Genomic DNA, 20420 nt, shown 5'->3' with positions numbered 1-20420 from the left:
ACACTAATGATGAGAAGCTAAAAAAGTTTCTCCTTAACCTATTAAGATTAACTTATCTTGGAAACCGTAAGTCCTTAAAAAAAATCTAATTATGAGATTCTATCAGAAAAGATAAGACAAAACCTTTTGACAACTTCTCTTTTCTCAAGGCGCATGGAATACATCAGTCTTTTTGTGCCACGTGTCTTCATCTGAATTTTTTGATGATCAAAAAAAGGAGGAACCGTCGTTTAAGTTTCAGAAACCACTTTTCAACTTCCTTTCTTCACTATAAATAGTGTTCCTTTCCCTTGTGATATTCATCTCTCATCTATCTTTCTTTGTGTTTTCTCAGAAACATATTTCCACTCAACAATTTCTTAGTCATGGAATTCCTAAGTTGTTTGAGCGATGATCTGATCATAGACATTGCTGCACGAGCCGCTAATCATAGCATGGTTGATCTTTTCTCTTTTCAGAGACAAAACAAGAGGATTGCTGCTCTTTGGAGAGATCGTAAGGTCTCAAGAGCTTTCGGGGAAGACTGCATCAAGCTACTTACTGATCTTGATCCTACCCATACAAAGTTAGATTTTATGGATTGTTTATGGGATCATGGAAACCCCATGTTCTGTGTTATGCGATGCACTCAGCAAATGCTCAATGCTGAGCCGCGCATTCCAACTATCAAACGCTTGCTCGGGAATGCTATGGATGCCGGCTACGTGAGCGCACTCTACTTTGATATCATGTTGAGGGCGCTTGATGGTGTTAGCCCAGATGCCACAGAACTCTTCACCGACTTCTGGTCTCTTTTAAGGACGCAGAATGTTGCGAAATGTCGCAGAGACATTATGGGAGGAGACATTATGGGATAAGAAACAACTATCGAGGATTTCATCCTGCTGAGGATGAACAGTATAATCTTCAGCATTTTTCCCTCCGCTGTCGTCTCGATAGCGAGATAAGATGGTTTCTTGACGTTTTTGGCTTCAGCCAATTTATGTAGAACGTCTCATCGATTGAAAAGCCCTCTTAGAGTTTTTCTTTCAAGTTATTTTGTAGCAGTTTTTTTTGTAATGGTTTACTCTGTGCTTTTAGAATCCATTTTGGGAATATTTTATGTAAACCGCCCATTAGTTGGCCTTTTGTATGAAATGCTATGTTTAAATTTCTTTTCGAATCACTCTTGCATAATTTTAATTTCTTGCAGTGTCGGTTTAAACTTTTTCAAGTACTTTCCGTTTATTCGCAAGATCCTTTGATCTTCATTTAATTCTTCGATTTCATATGCATTGTTCGAAAAAACTCTCAATATCTGCCATGGTCCTTCCCAGCTGGGTGACCATTTTCCCAGAGTCCTATCCTTTTTGTCCATTGGTAAAATGACTTTCCACACCACATCTCCTTGGGTGAAAATTTTTGATTTCACCTTTTTGTTATATGCTTTTTCTACCCTTTCCTTTTGTCTTGCAAGGACTTCTAATGCCATTAATCTTTCTTCATCCAGATCGATCATTTCATCCATGACCATGTTCCAATAATGGTTAACCGGTATTTCACATTGTCTCTGGATTCTGGTCGACTGAAGCAGAATTTCTACTGGTAGCACAACATCATGACCAAACGTTATTCTAAATGGTGTAGTATTTGTTGATTCCTTGGGAGATGTTCGACAGGCCCACAGAGCTTCGCCTAAAACTTCATGCCAGCTTTTTGGCTTTGTTTTGATTTTCCTTTTGATGATGGAAATAATATTTTTGTTTGCCGCTTCGACTTGACCGTTCGCTTGTGCATAATATGGTGCTGAAGTCAGCAATTTGAATCCTATGTCTTTGGCAAATTTTGCTATCTTTCGACCAGTAAACATAGATCCTTGGTCTGTGGTAATGGTTTCTGGAATACCAAATCTATAGATAATAGATTTTTGGATGAAACTTATAACTTCATCTTGGGTGACATCTTTCAAAGGAATTGCTTCTATCCATTTTGTGAAATAGTCTATGCCTACCAAAATGTATTTATACCCTTTCGATAATGTGGGTTTGATTTCTCCTATTACATCTACGGCCCATCCTCTGAATGGCCATGGTTTGATTATTGCATGTAGCTCACTTGCCGGAAGGCATTGAATCCCGGCGTATTTTTGGCATCCTTGACACCCTTTGGCGAATTCTATGCAATCTTTGAGCATAGTTGGCCAATATAACCCTTGTCGAAACAAAAGCCATTTCATTTTATGACCAGCTTGATGTGTTCCACAAGTTCCACTATGTGTATCAGAAACTGCTAAGTATGCGTCTGTTTCACCTAGGCATTTCAGTAAAACCCCTTCCGAAGTCTTTTTGAACAATTCATCGCCCATTATTACATAGCTCAAGGCTCTATATTTCACCTTTCGACAAGTGTTTCCGTCTGTATTGTCTAAATATTTCACTATAGGTTTTCGCCAATCATTGTCATTTAAATCGTTAATGACCAAAATTTCGACAAAATTCGTACCTTTCATGTGTCTTTGGCATGTCTCTGTCCCCCCAAGTTTTGGCGTTAACGATTTGCTAGAGAATGAGTCCATCGAATTGCGCCTATTTCTAATCTCTATCGGTTCTTGTATTTGATCTTTCGGCACTTTGTATCCAGAGGCCGTTTGTGTAACGCCCAGTTTCGTTTAATTATTTATTTAATCGAGTTTAAGCGATTATATTATATTTTTATAATATATGTGTGAGTTTTGTTGATTAAGATGATTTAAGTTGATTCGGATAATTTGATGTGTTTTGATAAGATTATGAGACTTATTTTGTTGTTAAATAAAATAAGATTTGATAAGAAAATAAAAATATGAAAAATATTTAGTTGAGGGCTGTTTTGATATTTTAGATAGTTTTGGGGGAGAAAGTGAGATAAGATAAGTAATTTTTTTTTTTTTTAACCAAAAAAGTAATGCAAAGAGCATTACCGAATATATATAAAAAGAAAAAGAGCAAAATACAAACAAACAAAAAGGGGGAACTAGGTCAAGACCCTTTCAAAATGAAGAAAACCTAAAACTAGGCATACCCAGTCGGTTTCTGCCATAATCATGCCTAATACAGTCAGGGAGGGAGGGGAACCAAGCAAATGAAGACAATGCTAGTCCAACATTAGCCATGCTGTCTGCACAAGAGTTCCCCTCTCTGTATATGTGAGTAACCAAAAAATTCATACTTCTAACATGTTCCAAACAATTCAACCATTTGTTTCTTAAGCTCCAAGGCACCATATTCAGATTTTTAAAAGCTAAAACAGCCAGCTGCGAGTCAGTTTCAAGCCAGATATTTCTCCAATTATTTTCAACAGCAATATTAATGGCAGTGATAACTCCCAAGAGTTCAGCGTTGAAGGCTGAGTTGGTGTTTAGGTTTTGCGCAAAAGCACCAAGAAAAATACTGTTGTGATCTCTAAAAACCCCTCCACATGAAGCTTTGGTAGGGTTCTTCGTCAAGGCACCATCTGTATTAACCTTAATCCAAGGAGGAATAGGAGGGATCCACATGACTTCTTTGATCAATGGGGCTCTAGGGGGGTGGATGTTGATCTTGAAAACTTTCAAAAAAACAAATTCATCCATGTTGACAAATGAGGTGAGCTTTGTTCTATTACCTGTAAGAGAGACCGCAGCTATGATGTTGTTGATTGCAGATTTCCAGTGAATTTTTTTGTCATTGAATCTTGCTTGATTTCTAATGAACCAAATTGTGGAGAGAATGTTGATGATGACAGCCTTGACCACCACTTTGCATTGAGGTGTCCATCTTTTATCACACACTTTCCATATATCATCAGCTGTAGTAAGTTGCAGATTGGTGTTAAGCAAAGAAGCAAGCCAAGTCCATAACTTCTTAGCTAAGGAGCATTGGAAGAAAAGATGAAAAGTGGATTCAGGAGCATGTTTACAAGAGCTGCATATTGAAGCAATACTACACCCTCTTCCCATCATATTCTCATCTGTGGGTAATTTGTTGTGCATGAGCCTCCAAGCAAGAATAGATTTGGAAGGTGGAATGTCAGCTGACCAGACCTTCTTTGCCCATTGAAAATGTTGTGAAATAGGAGATTTATGAGTATAGGCTTCTTTAAAAGAGAGGTCACCAGATATACTAGCTTTCCATATTCTTTTGTCTTCAGCATCAACCTTTGGAATAGTTATTTGCACGACAAGTTGATTGATATTTGGAAATAAATGACTGACTGCCTCAGGAATTTTCCATTGATTGTCAGCAATGAAATCACACACTTTGGCTTGAAGATTAGCTGAAATGGAGTCAGGTATATTAAATAAATCTGAGAGAACATTGCCACTCCAATTGTCCCTCCAAAAATCAATTTTTTGGCCATTACCAATGTTCCAACAAGAATTGAGTAAAACTTCTTCATGTTCTGCTTTTATACTGCTCCAAATTGAAGAATAAATGTGGTACCTTATTATTTTATTTCCTCTAATAACTCTAGCTCTTAGAACACGAGCCCAAGGCTCATCAGAATTGTGAAGCTCCCAGCAAAGCTTAAGATTAGAGGCACAATTTAAAGCAGTGAGTGATCTGATCCCCAGGCCACCCTCATCATAAGGTTTGCAAACTTTGCGCCAAGCAACAGTAACCATTTTCCTCTTTTCAATATCACCAGACCAAATAAAATTTCTAATGCATTTTTCTATATCCTTTAATAAAGAAACAGGCCAGGAGTACACTGAGATGCTGTGAATCAACATGCCTTGTATGACTGACTTTACTAGTTGCACCCTACCAGCAATGGAAAGAAGGGAGGCTTTCCATGATGAAAGCTTAAGTTTAATCTTATCAGCAATAGGTTGTAGATAGGATGTTTTAGGTTTGCCTTTGAAGATTGGAACACCTAAATAATTGAAGGGAAAAGACCCAACAGAGAACCCTAATTGACTGACAATAGATTCTAATCTGGTTGGAGATAAGGAACTGGTGTAAAGAGAGGATTTGATAGGGTTAACACATTGACCTGAGCAGTTGGCATACTCTAAAAAGAGATTCTTCAGGTTAAGAATACCAGACATTTTAGCACTACAGAAAATCATTACATCATCTGCATAAAGAGTATGTGAGGGAATTTTATGGTTTCTAACACCATTGTACGTGAATAGGGAAGAGATATAAATAGGGAAGACCTAATTGTTAGAAAAACCATTGTACGTGAAAACTTTTGGAAAAGGGGGAAAAAGCTTAGAAGGGAGAGGATCAAAGAGAGAACTGCGATTTGTTCATAACCAGGTAAGGGTGAGACTAATAACTCAGTAATGTTAATTGATTGTAATTCTGATGATTAGTTAGCAAGGTTTAGGATTGATTTGGAGAAAACGAAAACTAGGTCAAATCCCTAAAATTGATGATCAAACAGTAGGAATTGGTTAAATTGATGTAGAAAGTGCTCCTAGACCTTAGATAATGTTTAGGACGAACTTTTGAATCAATATTAGGCTTAGAACCATGTGAATCGCTGAGTTTTTGTGAAAATAGCAGGTATGGTCATAGCGACATTCATCGCTCGCCACGGCGAGCTATGAGTCTCGCCTCGCGAGTGATGAACATTCATCGCTCGCCTCGGGAACCTTTTTCCCTCGCCTCGCGAGTTGCACAATGCAGCTCGCCACAGCTGATGGGATAAAACTGCAAGTGCACGGTCTTACCGAAGTAGTAAAATAAGAGTATCGTTCCGACAGGGAGTTATGAATTCAATTAACTTTAGATAATGATTAGACTGAAGATTTATAAGGTAGAAAGTTTTGGATTTTTAATTGAAAGTAAATAATAAAAGAAAAGATAAAAGCCTTGGGATTATTGGTTCATCCTAATGACAAGTCCTTCACAAACCAAACTATTAAACTTGTAACCTTATGTTAGACCTAATTTCTCAAGACAGTTTCTCTTTTGTTCCTCTAGCAACCAAGCCTATTTCGCTGACTTGATTACTATTAGATTTTGGTTCCTCTAACAACCAAGCCTATTTCGCTGACTTGATCATTATTAGTTCCCTTGAAGATCGAAACTATATGTCTCAAAGATTGTAAAGACTATTTCGCTGCCTTTACAATCTTTGTCTAAATTCACTTGTTCGAATATCAAAGCTCCACTTTCGTTTTATGAATTGATATTTGAGATGATGGATAAACAATTATCAAACCCTCCACTTTCGTTTCCACAGTTTGATAATGGTTGATCCATGTTAAAGCGGTGAATTTAGATAAGGAATTAGGGTTACATAAGATTAAAGTTTAAAGCTTGGTTTGATTAGGATTATCTCATTAGACTTATCCAACAATCCCAAGACAAGAGAAGTCTACTCACTAATGTTCATCGTAGACAAGGAGAAGAAGAGAAAAAGCATAAAAGTAAATAACAAGAAAGTAAATGAACTTTTATTAGAAAGACAATTGTCACATATTGCATTCCAAGAAAAGATGAATATTTGTGATGGATGGCTACTCTATTTATAGCATACATTTGACTTAAAATCTAAGCAATTACATTCAGGCTAAAAATAGAGTAGCTTCAAATCTAAGCAAAAGCAGCAAAAGACACTCTAGAGGGTGGCACGGCCGTGCCAATCCTAGTACGGGCCGTGCCACGCTTCTGACTTTAGGGGAGACATCTTTTGTCTTCCAATCTTTGTATTTTCGTACCGAATCAGCTCCAAGTCTCTTTCTTTTGCTCCAAGACTCAATCCATCCAATATTCATTCCTGAAATATAATAAAATGCAATTTGTAGTAAACTATCTTAAAACAGGAAATAATATTAATATAAAATAAACTAAAATCTAATTAAAACTAAACTAAATAATATCTAGACATAGGTAATAAATGACTCATCAAACTCCCCCACACTTGAATCTTTGCTTGTCCTCAAGCAAAAGGCATAGACATGGCAGCAACAAAAGGATTAATATATGACAATTTAAATAAAAGCTTATGTCTCCCTCGAGGTCTCATTTCAATGTACACTAATAACAACTTCAAGTATTCCTTGTAAACTTATTCAACCCAACAACAAATCTCAGGTGAGTGTGTGTGTGTAGTCCAACCCTTTTCTTGCTCCTGTATAAGATAGATATTATGAGGAACAGGTTATAACCTTAACATTAAAATGACCGAGAAAAATCTTTTCTTCATTTCATATAAGAGAGGTGGGAAAGTTAAGATAGATTTGATGAATTTATACATTTGGGGGCTTGTAGATGCCTAGGGGCTATCATTTCACACTGGAAGTCGGTGAGGGGGTATCCTTTCCTCCAAGTTTCTATGATCACCCTAAGTAGTGCTACAACTTGTTTACTTCACTTTGGAAGTTCCTCTTTTTAGAGGGTTTAATTTAAGCACAATTTGTTTGAGAAGTCATCACCACATTTAGGAAGTCAGTGAGAGGGTATCCTTTCCTCCACGTGCTGGTGATATCCTTCTGCCCCAATTCGGTTTACACATTTCATCACATTAGAATTATTCCCACACAAACTTATACTACTTTTACTCTGAAGATTTTTAAGGGTCCAGGTTACCATTAAAGCTAGAACGTGTTCCTTAAAATACCTATTCATACACTTACTCAAGGATTGCAACTAGGTGCTTTTCTCATTGGAGAATTTTCACAATAAAACTTGATGTGGGTATAGCAAGAACACTTACAACACAAGAAATCACTTTCATATACAAGAAACGACGATTGAAGAGACAACAAAAAATTTATGTCATAATAAAACATTAAAAACAAGCTGCTTATTCATGCCTTTTACAATAAAACAAAACAAAAGAATAAAGTTCAAGGGAGTTTGGAAACACTACGACTAAAGACACTTTATTAGGCTCCCCCCACACTTAGGAGAAGCATTGTCCTCAATGATTTAAAAGAAGAAGAAGAAGAAGAAGAAGATGATGATGAAGAAAGAAGAGAATTAGAGAAGAGTAAAGGAAGAGGAGAGCTCACAATTTTATTGTAGTCCATAAGGTGGACCTTGGAGGTGAAGGTGTTGTATCATGTATCGGAACATTGGATTGTTTGATTCATTCATTTGATTTCCCCTTAGGACATCGTTTCTTAGCCCGATCATTTCAACACCTTGTCTTTGTTGCTCGGTGCATGTTCTTTGAACTTTGGTTTGCATCCATGCCCACCGTTCATCATTATAGTTTTCACCGGCTTTTTGTTCATGGTGTTGTGCACCTACCTCCTCTTCATCACCACCATCATCATCACCATCATCTTGTACCTGTGGGTTAGTACCAACATAAAGCAAATTTTCCACCACCTCCGGATTAGTAATGTCCGAATTAAGTAGAATAATCAAACAATTAGCTCTAATGATTCTCCATTCATATTGGTAATTGTGAGTAGGGTCATGGGTTTTAAGGAATGACAAAGTAGTGAGAGTATAAAAGTTTAGATAATAGTTCTCATCTATCCTCTTTATCCCTTGATTCACACTCACCCCAAACTTCTTAGCAATAAAAGTGATGATTCCATCTACTATTATATTACCCTTATCATCCGGTTTTCTTTCTATCAATTGAAACAAGATAATCAAGCAAGTAATAGCAAATGTTAACATGGTGGTTATAAAGCATGTCTCATAAATAGCTCATCATTCCTCATCAGTCCCTACCTCTTTCCTAGTCTATCCATAGCATTATTATTAGTGTATCGACAAGCATAAATAAATTGAGAGATAAGAGCTTTAGACCTACTCCTTTGCTTGTCATCTTTAAAATTGATGCCATGGTTCTTGAATGTTGCTTTCTCTTTCTTTGAACCACTTCTAGAGCATTCAATCTCCTTGCCTTTTTGATGCCATTGACCTAGTTAACTTGGTTTGGGTTTTAGGGAAGGTTAGGGTTTGGTAAGGTTTTGGTTTGGAAAGGTTGGTTTAGTGATGGGTTGGGGTTTAAGTGAGGTTGATGAGTTTAATGATGGAGATTGGTGAAGAATTTTTTTTTTGGTTTTTGGGTTAGGGTTAAATGGTGTAGAATTTGGTGTTTGAATGGATGAATGCTGGTTTTGATTGGTGGTAAATGTTTGGAATGATGAATGGAGATAGATATGGAGGTTTAAGTGTTGATGTTATGGAGGTTTAGAGAGGGAAGTTGAAGGATGAGGGAAGTTTGTGTTTGAGAATGAAGGAAGAAGAAGAAAAGTGAAAAAAAAATGGTAAAAGAGGGTCTGGGACCATGGCACGGCCGTGCCAGTACAGGCACGGGCCGTGCCAACTCTCTGGAAGTTGGTGAAGTATGGCTAGGTTAGAGGCACGGCCGTGCCATCACTGGCACAGGCCGTGCCAAGCTTCTGGACATGCAAGGCTCAATTTTCTTCATTTTTCGCATCATATTTGGACAAATACCTACAACAAATTAAAACAACACAAAACAAACAAAATAAAAGCAATTAAACCCGTGGGTTGCCTCCCACGAAGCGCTCGTTTAAAGTCATTAGCTTGACAATCGAGAGGTTTCTCTACCCTATACCCAATCTTTCCCAAAGGGATAGTGCATCAACCTGAGATTCTCTCCCAATTCACACATAGCTTTCTCAATGGTTTCACTCTCAATCACACAAGGGGTGGAAAAACTCTCAATCACTATGAGGTTAGGCTTAGCAAGCCTTTGTGGGACATGGATTTTGAGTTTATAAGGTGGTGAAACAATTGGCTTATCACTCTCTCCTATGACTTTCTCACCTTGTTGCTTTTCACTCTCTATCTCACCCTCAATTGTCTTAGTTTTCATAATGGGGTCCTCTAACTGCTTACCGTCCCTAAGTTGAATAGCATTTATAAGGCCTTTGGGGTTGGCTTCAGTTTGACTTTGAAAGACATTGGGGGTTTGAGAGGAAGTAGCTACTTTTTGGGCTACTTGAGAGATTTGAGTTTCTAGCATTCTAGTGTGAGTAGCAATGGAGTCGACTTTAGATGTAAGCTTGACAAAAGAGTCATTCAAAAATCCAGTTTGATTTTTAAGTTCTTGAAATTGCTTGGATTGCTCCATAGCATTTTTTTCTAGCAAAATTTCCAAGCTGGATTTCTGAGGGACTCTTTCGTTGTTTACATAAACGGGTGGTTTTGTTTGTTGTCCAAAGGTATAAAATTTTTTCTCGGGACTTTTAGCAACACTACCTACCTGGCATTCAACACCAGTATGGTCATGTATTCCACAAAATTCACAAGGTGGTGAAACAAGAGCAGGTGTGACGACACTTACAGTTAATTTATCAAATTTTTGAAGAAGTGTGTCCACCTTAGCAGATAGATGATCAAAGGTAGAAACCTGGCACATACCTGCCTCTTTTTTAGAGGGTGGAGGAGTACCTTCAGTGATAACTCTCTCACTTGTCCACTGATAGTGGTTGTGTGCCATGTTCTCGATCAAATCATAGGCTCCTGTGTAAGTCTTATTCATCAAAGCTCCACCTGTAGCTGCATCAACATTCATTTTTGTGGAAAACAAAAGACCATTATAAAAAGTGTGGATAATAAGCCAATTCGCAAAACCATGATGGGGGCAAAGCCTAAGCATTTCTTTAAAACGCTCCCACGCATTGTAAAGAGATTCACCATCTTTTTGAGTGAATTGTGTGATTTGACTCCTTAATTGAGTAGTTTTACTATGGGGAAAGAATTGGGAAAGGAATGCCTTCCTCATTTGGTCCCATGAAATTATAGAACCAATTTTCAATGAATGAAACCAAGCACTAGCTCTATCCCTCAAAGAGAAAGGAAAGAGGTGCAGCCTTACGGCCTCTAATTGGTTTGCCTTCAAAGTTCCACGGAGTCTTAAAAAAATTGAAACATTAAGATTCGGATCCTCAGTGGGTGATTCGAAAAATTGATTTTGCTGCACTAGGTAAATAAGTGCAAGCTTTATTTCAAAAATTATTACCCTCAACCGTTGGGCACACAATAGCATCGTACGGCTCATCTGAAGATGTGATTGCATACTCTTTGAGAGCACGTTTCTCAGCCATATCGTTATTATTGTGTGTTTTTCATCTAAGAATAAGAACCCAAGAAGTTAATGGTAAAAACAAAGAAATAAAGAAAGAAATAAAAATAATATATTTTTTTTCAATCTAATCGTTAAAAAAAAATTAATCAAATTGCAATAACTCCCCGGCAGCGGCACCAAAAACTTGATGGGATAAAACCGCAAGTGCACGGTCTTACCGAAGTAGTAAAATAAGAGTATCATTCCGACAGGGAGTTATAAATTCAATTAACTTTAGATAATGATTAGACCGAAGATTTATAAGGTAGAAAGTTTTGGATTTTTAATTCAAAGTAAATAATAAAAGAAAAGATAAAAGCCTTGGGATTATTGGTTCATCCTAATGACAAGTCCTTCACAAACCAAACTATTAAACTTATAACCTTATGTTAGACCTAATTTCTCAAGACAGTTTCTCTTTTGTTCCTCTAGCAACCAAGCCTATTTCGCTGACTTGATTACTATTAGATTTTGGTTCCTCTAACAACCAAGCCTATTTCGCTGACTTGATCATTATTAGTTCCCTTGAAGATCGAAACTATATGTCTCAAAGATTGTAAAGACTATTTCGCTGCCTTTACAATCTTTGTCTAAATTCACTTGTTCGAATATCAAAGCTCCACTTTCGTTTTATGAATTGATATTTGAGATGATGGATAAACAATTATCTAACCGTCCACTTTCGTTTCCACAGTTTGATAATGGTTGATCCATGTTAAAGCAGTGAATTTAGATAAGGAATTAGGGTTACATAAGATTAAGGTTTAAAGCTTGGTTTGATTAGGATTATGTCATTAGACTTATCCAACAATCCCAAGACAAGAGAAGTCTACTCACTAATGTTCATCGTAGACAAGGAGAAGAAGAGAGAAAGCATAAAAGTAAATAACAAGAAAGTAAATGAACTTTTATTAGAAAGACAATTGTCACATATTGCATTCCAAGAAAAGATGAATATTTGTGATGGATGACTACTCTATTTATAGCATATAATTGACTTAAAATCTAAGCAATTACATTCGGGCTAAAAATAGAGTAGCTTAAAATCTAAGCAAAAGCAGCAAAAGACACTCTGGAGGGTGGCACAGCCGTGCCAATGCTAGCACGGGCCATGCCAAGCTTCTGACTTTAGGGGAGACATATTTTGTCTTCCAATCTTTGTATTTTCGTACCGAATCAGCTCCAAGTCCCTTTCTTTTGCTCCAAGACTCAATCCATCCAATATTCATTCCTGAAATATAATAAAATGCAATTTGTAGTAAACTATCTTAAAAAAGGAAATAATATTAATATAAAATAATCTAAAATCTAATTAAAACTAAACTAAATAATATCTAGAAATAGGTAATAAATGACTCATCAACAGCGAGCAACCTTACTCGCCATAGCGAGCTAGGGCAGAGAGCATGTGAGATTTTGCAATTTCGACTTTTTAGTTGGACCTTGAGTGCCTGAACATACCTAGTAATGATTAGGAATGAATGTAGGACAAGATTGAACCTAGAACAACATTAGTTGGAAAGTTGGCTTGTACTCGCCATGGCGAGTAGATACTCTCGCCTCGCGATCACTTCCAGATTGGAATGCTTTGAGTGTTTGTGCGATCTGTGTCGCACGTTTTGATCACCAATTCCTAATGTAGACTTTGAGCTGGTTCCCTTTGGGGACGACCCAACTAAGTGTTTCAACTTTCAAGCTTGGTAAGGGAATCCCAGAAGACGCTCGTGCCCATCTGTAACACCCCGTTTTCCCAACATAAAAATTTCATAAAAATAATCAGAGTATTCACATAAACGGAATGTCACATTCTTTTCTTAAAATCATAAACTGAATAAATAACTATTTATCCTTTAAAATTCAATAACAAAATCTTTAATACTTCGCATCGGAATTTATTCAATAACTAAACAGTCTTTAACATCAAAACCTATTAACAACTACAAGGTTAAACCCTTTTTCAAATTCTCTAAAACCAAAACCTACAACATGTTAAATCCAATTTTCAGAATCAATGACTTAAGATTATTGAATGTTAGTCCCACCCTTACCTTATAACTCAAAATAGCCGCTTTCTAGGTCTTTCTCCCTTCTCTTGGTTTTTTCTCCCTTTTCTCCAAAATTGATCGTACGTTATGTTTTTTTCTAAACTAGGTTTCACCTATTTATAACCCTTTATTCTATTTTATCTTATTTCTCTTTCTCCCCAAAACTCTCTCAAATCTCATAACAACCCTTAAACTCAATATTATTTTATTTTTAAATCTTATTCTATTAAATAATATAATAAGCTACCTAATAAATCATATAATCATATAATATATTCTAAACTCTTCTTAATAAATTCTAGACTCAATTAAACAATTAAATAATTCAAAGAGGGCGTTACACCATCTCATCGCCTGCCTATGGTTGAATACTGATCTCTTCGCATGGAGCATAACTGACATGCCCGACATCGATCCTAGCGTCGCCTGTCATCAGCTTACTGTTAGTCCTAGTGGTAGCGTTGTAGCTGAGCGACGTAAGAAGCAGTTTCCAGAAAAAGCGGAGGCTACTGAAAAATTTGTAAAAGACCTCGTAGAGGAAAAATTCATTGCTGAAGCCAAGTACACAACTTGGCTATCAAACATTGTACTTGTAAAAAACTAATGGAAAATGGCGTATGTATGTTGATTATACCTGTAACACCCCGTTTTCCCAACATAAAAATTTCGCATAAATAATCAGAGTTTTACAACATAAACGGAATGTCACATTCTTTTCTTAAAATCATAAACTGAATAAATAACTATTTATCCTTTAAAATTCAAATACAAGATCTTTAATACTTCGCAGGGGAATTTATTCAATAATTAAAACAGTCTTTGGCACGAAGGCCTCTTCGTAAATGTCTCATAAAAATCCAATCTAAAAACATAGTCATAAATCTTCAAAAACAATACGTAAGGAATAGAAAAGCAATAACAAAGTTCCCATCCCGTTACGTATCAGAGCACCTAAGACACACGAGAAGGAAATCTCACACGACATCAACTTTTCTTGGTTACCTGTTAGTTACCCATGGTGGGCAAATAGAAGGGGTGAGATTTCACAAACAATAATATTAAGCATATAATTCATCAATTACATTTAACAACATAAACATCATCAAGTACATTTAACAACATAAGCATCATCAAGTACATTTAACAACATAAGCATCATCAATCATATTTAACAACTCACAAACAACATCATGTAATCATCATAATATTCATCATAGATAATAATATATCATAATTCACTTCTTTAATAGTTCATATAAAGAATCACAGCTTTAAACAATTTCATGAATTAACAACTTAACAACTCGACAACTTGATAACTTGACAACTTGACCTCTTGACTATGCAACTTAATCTTCTAATCATGCATGTGGTACCAATCCATGGCATCAAGCCCCCAACGTGTTTGAGCGTAAATAGGCTCCCAGGGCATCAAGCCCTCAACTTATTTGAGCGTAAATAGGCTCCCAGGGCATCAAGCCCTCAACTTAATTGAGCAAAGGCTCCAGGGCATCAAGCCCCCAACAATGAAATGATAATGCATGGACTCGACCTCTTAAACATCTTAAATCGACAACCTCCTATATAATCCAATAATTTGGGACTTCATCATCTTAATCAACTTAGACCGACTCATGCAGCTTAATTAAATAACAACAGCAACACAACAGTATACAAAAACAGAATGACATAATAATATCAAGTGCAAGTCAACAACGTCTCAATTATTTCACATATAATTCAAATAATGCATATACAATTATATCACAATATAACAACATCAAATCGTCATATATACATATAACACTTCATCAATCATGTACAATATCGTATTCACAAACTTATACATACATATACTAACTCATCAATCATAAACAACATCGTACTCATAAACATATACATTCATATACTAATTCATCAATCAAAAATATTCGTATAATAATTCATCAATCAAACTTCGTTAAATAACCCATCATTGTTATTAATTTTAAAATCAGTTATATGATTTAAAAGAATGATAGGTACATGATACTAGTTCTAGTAACAATAGTTACCTTTCTTAGTGTTTATATCTAAATCAAATATTAATGTACTGTGCTGAAAAATATTTGACCACGCTCTGTTATAGTTCGACAATCGTGTCTCAGTTGAAAATAAAAATAAATCATAATTTGCGTTTAAACATCATTCCAAAACAATACTAATAATGCTAATTTCATGGCAATTAAGATTGAGAAAGAAAACAAGTCATGCGTACATCTTAATTGGAATTTGAATTGAACAGTGTAGCAGCAAATTGGCATGAATGACAATAGTAATATATTAGAATGAAATAATATAGCAGCAGGAAGCTAAGTTATACTAATAAAGTTTCAAAGAGTATATTAATATTACGATAATATTTTAACAGGACCAATGTCTAGAACCAAAGCATATATCTACTTTAAACTATTATTTTCCTAATAACCATGAAATATTCCTCCGTTACTAACAAAATTAATATATATTTCCTTAATTCTCAACTTTGAATTTCATCTTTTAATTCTAATCTCTCAAATTCTAAAACCTCAACCTACAACCATGTTAAATTTAATCATCAGAATTAACGGCTTAAGAAGATTGAATGTTAGTCCCACCCTTACCTTATAGATGAAAATCGCAACACTCCTAGGTCTTCTCCCTCCTCTCGGCTTTTTCTCCCTTTTCTCCAAAATTGATCGTACGCTATGTTTTTTCTAAACTAGGTCTCTCCTATTTATAACCTTTTATTCTATTTTATCTTATTTCTCTTTCTCCCCAAAACTCTCAAATCTCACAACAACCCCTAAACTCAATATTATTTTATTTTCAAATCTTATTCTACCAGTCTCAATATTCTATTCTAATATATATATATATATATAAAATATTTCTATAACAAATATATTTCTATAACAATAACATATATATATATATATATATATATATATATTATACTAATAAATACCAACATATAACATAACAAAAAATCACTTATCAAAATAAATCATATAAATCACACAAATCATATAAGTATATTCTAAACTCATTAAAAGAATCAAATAATTAAAGAGCGCGTTACAATACCGACCTGAATAGGGCATTTCCTAAAGATGCATATCCTCTTCCTAATATAGATAAACTGGTTGGTAATTCATATGGCTATAAATTCTTGTCATTCATGGACGCCTACTCTCGGTACAACCAGATACCCATGACTAAAAGAGACGAAGAAAAAACTGCTTTCATGACCGAATCAAGGAACTATTTCTACCGCGTAATGCTCTTCGGATTGAGAAACACAAGAGCCACTAACACCCTATTTCCCAACGACAATTATTAAATAATAAGAATATATTTAATAGTAAGGATGTTCCAAAACTCGACATTATATCACAAAATAACGATATCATGTTTTTCTTTTGAAATAAATCCCATGGAGAAGAAGACATTTATTCACTTATCACATTAATAACTTCATACTTGTCGTTCAATAATCATAGTTAAGAAAATAACAAAGTTTCCAAGACTCAACCCAAACTGCAATTAAAAATTAAATCGTCATCCCCAACCCTAGTGTTACAATATCAGAGCTCGTAGCGACTACATGCTTATTCAATTACTAATAACAGAACTAACAGAGGGCATCTCCTCATCTCCACCTTCTAAAACATCCCATAGTTACTCCTTGTCAACCTGAGTATCTGCACTCAAGGTACATCCACCATATGTAAAACAACACAACAAAACAAGGGGTGAGAAATCCTACCATAACATAAGAATAGGGAAAAACACGCATATTAAATAAATATCAAAATAAAATAATCTCCACCATATCTTCACTCCCAACGGTTATTATGCATAATATCTTCTTTTCACAGATCACTACAACACATCATTTTCACACTTACAACCACCAAGCATAATACATCATCATGTATATGCATATGGACTCTCCTTTCGACCTATATGAATGTGGTACCATACCTACTCGTCATTTTGCCAGAGTTATGTTACTGGACTTTCACTTCATATTTTGCCAGAGGTATTTTACTGGACTTTCACTACATAATTTGCTAGAGATATGTTACTGGACTTTCACTGCATAATTTTCTAGAGGTATGTTACTGGACTTTCACTACATAACAATGCAAGACATCATGATGTAGAATCTACATGGACGCATAAAATTAGAATCAATAAGTATTACAAGTATACACTCATCACATAATCCACATACTAATGCAAGATTTCACTAAAATGCACGACTCTAATGCAAGCACAAAAAAAAACATCAGCACCACTCCCATCATAATCATAGATAAATGTCATCACTCTCATCATCGTCATAAATTAACCATCGACACTCTCATCATGACAACAACATAGACATCATCATTCTCATCATTATTATAATATAAACTCATCATTTCCCATCGTAGTAATTTCTTTACATATATATAATATTACTCGTCATTACTCTCTGTCATAGTTATAGGACTCCCCATCATTACTCTTTATCATCCGCTTATATCACCACCTTATCTTGTCGTTATTCCACACCTTACGCGTGACTCATTCTATGCCAACATCCATTTATTTTATTTTAGTATTCATCTCACAGACGTACTCTATTCTCTCATCTATTCAAGGCCTTCTATATACTTTATCCTCTGATATCATATCCTATTTCTCATTCTCAGTCTCAAGATATTTTCTTATTCATTATCGTTACATACAACTTTCCCTCCCTACATAACTAGGTTCTCCCTCACCATTGCCATTAACTCTTTCATACTTATTCTTCCCAATAAAGAAACTTTATATCTTATTTCCTCGTTCTCAAATTCGTCGTCGTCTATACAATGATCATTCTCCTAACTTTAACTTCATTCTATTTTAAAGTTATTATCTCATCTTATCGTTACTTTCAACTTCAACAACTTTCCTCACTAAAACTTCATTATAATTTTAAGGAGTTATTCTCTCGATATCAGTCGTTATATTTATCATCAAACATTATAAATGTTACGTCTTATCTTATTTCCTATACATCTTGCTCTCTTCTAATGGATCCCAATCTTATTCATCGATATCATTATTCCTATTATATTTCGCTACTAAATGTACAACTCCTTATCTTCCTTTACCCATCGTCTTAACGACCCTCTCATCGCCTACAATCATCTAAATTCGACTTCTATAATCTTTATTCATTTTACATCTTATAAGTTTTTATCCAACATTCATCTTGAGTTCGTTAACTACTTTGACTGTTTAATCTTCAACTTAACAACTTCCCTACGTTCTCTCTCTTCATATATACTCGTCTCTACATTTATCCCTCACTCTAATTAATATTATTTTCATCTTTATTAGTTCATGAATTAACCTCTTCCAACTCTCTCTACTTTACCTTCATATCTTTCATAGGCATCATTACTCTCCTCATCATCAAATTCCGCATCTATACAACTTCGTTATTAACATCTTATGTATACATACATACCTATCCCGTCTTCAACCTCGACATTATTAATCACCATGAATTACACATCTATATTGCCCTAGATTTCTCCTCCTACTATTTAACTACTTCACCCTTTAGGCTCAATATCATTTTTGGAAGGATTATTTAAAATTACGCTTACGTTAACAACCTTATTAAGCTCGCTATTATTTTCTAGGATTGTTTTAGGGCTCATTGAAAAGATTATGCTGAAGTTCCATTAAAAATGCAGCATGACTCAGGTACAATAATTTCACCGTAACTCAAGTTGTAGAGGTCTAAGATGATCCAAACTAAAACAAAAATAGGTCTGACATTCATATATGCATTTCTCATGAAGAAACCTAAATCCAATTCGGTACAGAGAAGGGTGGAAAGATTGGTTTTCCTAAACTTAGACAGATCGCCTGACCGTGCTGATACCTGTGTGGTATTTTGATCATAAATCACGTTGTGGATGGCTTATGGAGGTTACACTAAATCCATTGGAGAACAACTACACATACCTACAACTTTCATGACGACACCTAAGCTCAATTGGGAATGGAAAAGGGTCAAAAAGCACAAAAACGCAACACTCGCAGTTCTGACAGCACGAAAACAAAGGAACAACAAAACAGTCACCCATGAGGGGCTGCCTTAATGCGCTCAGGCGCTGGAAATCTGCGCCCGGCGTGGGCAGAAAGTAGCCAGTGACCTGCGCTGCAGCTCTTTACAGCTCCGATTTTGCCGTTTCGTTCGTAAAAACTCAACCGTTAACCCGATTTCAATTCCGTTTTTGCCTACATGTTCTACTCAATTAATCCTATCATACTTTTCTGAAAAATCATACTTTTACATCTAAAAAAAAAAGCTTATCCTAGAATCACTTATTTTCCAAAAACACTCAAAATCACTTCTACTCAAAATCCTAGTTTTCTCTCAGCGATTTCTCATCTTTCAACATTCCCTTTTTAATTCGTTCGTCAACAATCTCTAATCACAATATCGTATCATATCAATAACATCCTGTCCTAACCTCTTTACAACCTCCCAATAGAAACATAAACCCTATAGATGAATAGATTCTCCCCCTTACCTCGAACCCGTAGAAACATTTGGTTTGACTCGATGTTGCTGCAGTAGGGTTCCACTTCTTTCTCTTTGCTTCTTTTCTCCCTTTTCTCTTATTAGCCAAAACTGATTTCTAATCCCTAATATTCCTATATATAAATGGGCTCACTAATATCTAGAATTACCTTTATTTCCTATGCACTACTCTTTTACTTCTCCCCTCCCCCACTTATTAAAAACTTACTTTCTACACCCACGACTCTTTATTTATTTTGTTAAGACTCTCCTCTTCGTTCCTTTTCTTAAACCACCTCCCACTCCACATCATTATTTCTATTTACTTACCAACAAAATAATACTCAAACACAAGAAGCATCAATAATAATATTAATCAAAACTCCACCTATTAAACATCGTACAATTAATTCAAAATATAAAATTGGGGTGTTACACTACTTATCAACGAATGATGAATAAGGTATACAACAAAGAGCTTCTGGGTGATATTCTTGAGGTATACATGGATGACATGATCGTAAAATCCAAACAGAAGACCGATCATGCCGCCCATCTCAAAAGAGTATTTGAACAAACCGGAAAGTACAATATGAGGTTAAATCTTGAGAAATGCACATTTGGGGTTCAAGTAAATTCCTCGGTTTCTATCTAACAAAATATAGGATCGAGGCCAATCCAGACAAATAACGAGCATTTACGGAACTCCCTACTCCCCAAAAAAGAAGTGCATCCAGACTCTCAACGGGATGTTAACCTCACTCTTT

At 35.5% G+C, this 20420-nt stretch overlaps 1 non-coding gene across 1 annotated transcript; it reads left to right on the top strand.

The window, feature by feature from the left end:
- Window positions 1–10516: 10516 nt before the first annotated feature.
- Window positions 10517–10623, top strand: LOC112418205 (small nucleolar RNA R71). The gene has a single exon (XR_003008450.2). It is a non-coding gene; the product is annotated as a small nucleolar RNA R71 (small nucleolar RNA).
- The last annotated feature ends 9797 nt before the right edge of the window (window positions 10624–20420 follow it).

This window comes from Medicago truncatula, chromosome 4, assembly GCF_003473485.1.
Source record: "Medicago truncatula cultivar Jemalong A17 chromosome 4, MtrunA17r5.0-ANR, whole genome shotgun sequence".
Taxonomy (NCBI): domain Eukaryota; kingdom Viridiplantae; phylum Streptophyta; class Magnoliopsida; order Fabales; family Fabaceae; genus Medicago; species Medicago truncatula.
The sequence above is the reverse complement of the archived record's forward strand: the minus strand, read 5'-3'. Positions and strand labels throughout refer to the sequence as shown.